Source organism: Cajanus cajan, chromosome 1 (assembly GCF_000230855.2).
Source record: "Cajanus cajan strain Asha chromosome 1, NIPB_CcT2T_4, whole genome shotgun sequence".
NCBI lineage: Eukaryota > Viridiplantae > Streptophyta > Magnoliopsida > Fabales > Fabaceae > Cajanus > Cajanus cajan.
In genome coordinates, this window is record NC_138517.1 from 12,888,904 (window position 1) to 12,891,124 (window position 2,221).

Here is a 2,221-nt window from a genome sequence, read left to right on the forward strand (position 1 = left end):
TGGAATTTTATTATTATAATTTTTAAGTTCACAGAATTGGTATAATTGGGAAAGAATAGCTGCATGAAAAATTTGACAGGGGTACGGAAGCCTCCACTAACAACACCAGGGTGGTATTGGATGCCTTTTGACAGTTTTAAAAATCAATTATTAAAGTGGACCGAGTTTTGAAATAATTTCTTCATTTTGGAATAGGAAGATGATAAACACACCTCCACTCTCGTATAAATACACCTCTTTTTTAAAAAAAATATATAAAATGTCTAAATTACCCTTAAAAAAATGAAATTCTTAAATTTACACCTCCCTTCCCCGTATCCCCGTTCCCCGTATCCCCTTCCCCGCACCCCCTTCCACTTGTGATTTGTGGCGGTTATTTTGGCAGTTTCTGGACGTTAAAAACTGCCACAAATCGCAGGTAATTTTTTATAATTTTTTTTAATATTCTAATGCTATTAAAATAAGCATTTGTTAAAGAAAATCTAAACCAGTATCTGTTTCTATCAATTTTAGTGCTGAAAATAACATTTCTATTTTTCAAATTTGAATCAGCAAAACTGCAAGTGAAGCAGTTTTGACGGTTAAAGAATGAAAAACAAAAGTAACAAGCACCATTTATAAGAGCTGTGATCCAGCATCAGAATCACCCGTTTCTCTATTTTGAGATATAAAAAAACCCTACGAAAAAGGAAAAAAGCATAGTGGCAGCCTGTGATCTCGCACCAACGTTACTCACAAAACACTCTCAACGACGTGTCGCCCAACCAACATCGTTGGTGACGCGCCACTAAAACTAACGTCGTTTCTCCCTTTATCACCATCAAACACGAACATAGTTGCATAACCCATCAGTTATTAGGTCCTCAGGGGTTTCAGTTCCACGTATAGCAATTACTACAAATTGTAGATTATGTAGAACCACAATAAAATATGCAGCCTCACATTTGACCTGGCATGGGTATGAAACAATTTTTTTATTATAAATAATTATATATAAATTCAACCAGTATAATATAAAAACAGAAATATTCATAACATCATGCATAAATTGAGCATGTTATCATCTCCAGTTGGGTAGAACTGAATTACCTCACATTTCAAAAATTAAATTATTATCTTTTGGAATAAAATTACTGATTAGTCCAAACGAAAAAAAAAAGCGGCAGTTAGTCCTTGATTTTAAGTTTTTAATAAAAGGCCCAACGTTAAACAAAAGAATCATACTATTGTTGGTAAGTGACATCTTCCTTTTGTTTTATGTGAGTTTTTATTTTGTTGTTGATGATGAGCTCCCTTCAATAAAATTTAAACATAAATGATGGCAACATCATTTAAGCAATGTTATTTATTATTACTGATATTCAAGCCCCTCTTCGATTTTGTAAAACTTCACGAGATTTTGTGCAGAATTTTATTATTTCACATTTTTGTATGGTAATCCTTGTGTCCTATCACCAAAGCATTGCAAAGAACAATCAAATATTTAAATTCTCTAACCTGGCTGACTCGCCCATGTCTAAGCACTTCTGGAGGCAAATTGACGTACTTTAGAAAAGCTGCAGCATGACCTCGCTACCAGTTATCACCATCCAATACTGGTCGACTATGAAGATGAAATAGGAACAATAAATCACAATGTTGAAGATGAAAATTTTTGAATTTGAATATTGAACAAGGCATAATGTAAAGGGAGAGATTGACAGACAAAGAGAATGGAGCAAAATAGCATACTTGAGAGCCAATGAGTTCTAAAGAAAAATATTGACACAAGTATTCAGAAACAAGGTTCAAATAAAAATGCATTTTGTGGCGGTTTCAAACCGCCACAAAGAGATTGAATTTTCTTGAAAAAGGCCAGCGTTTACAAAATGTCCGCCACAAACGATTTTTTTCAATCGTAGATCCGGCGGTTATTAATGAGGCGGGGTGATGCAATTTGTGGCGGTTGGCGGTTAAAAACCGCCACAAACTGCCAAAATAACCGTCACAAATCACACATTTTTTGTAGTGGAAGGGGGGTGTGGGGGTGCGGGGAAGGGGGTGTGGGGTGCGGGGAACGGGGTACGGGGAAAGGAGGTGTAAGTTTAGGAATTTTTTTTTAAGGGTAATTTAGACATTTTATATATATTTTTTTAAAAAGGGGGTGTGTTTATACGAGAGTGGAGGTGTGTTAATCATCTGCCTTTGGAATAATATACAAGAATCAGCACTGTCTAGAAAT

At 35.2% G+C, this 2,221-nt stretch overlaps 1 long non-coding RNA gene across 1 annotated transcript; it reads right to left on the reverse strand.

The window, feature by feature from the left end:
• Positions 1–200: 200 nt before the first annotated feature.
• On the reverse strand, positions 201–1,981 carry LOC145953878 (uncharacterized). The gene is made up of 3 exons (XR_014431103.1): positions 1,732–1,981; positions 1,498–1,603; positions 201–949 (listed from the first exon to the last, which is right to left on the reverse strand). It is a non-coding gene; the product is annotated as an uncharacterized LOC145953878 (long non-coding RNA).
• Between the last annotated feature and the right edge of the window lie 240 nt (positions 1,982–2,221).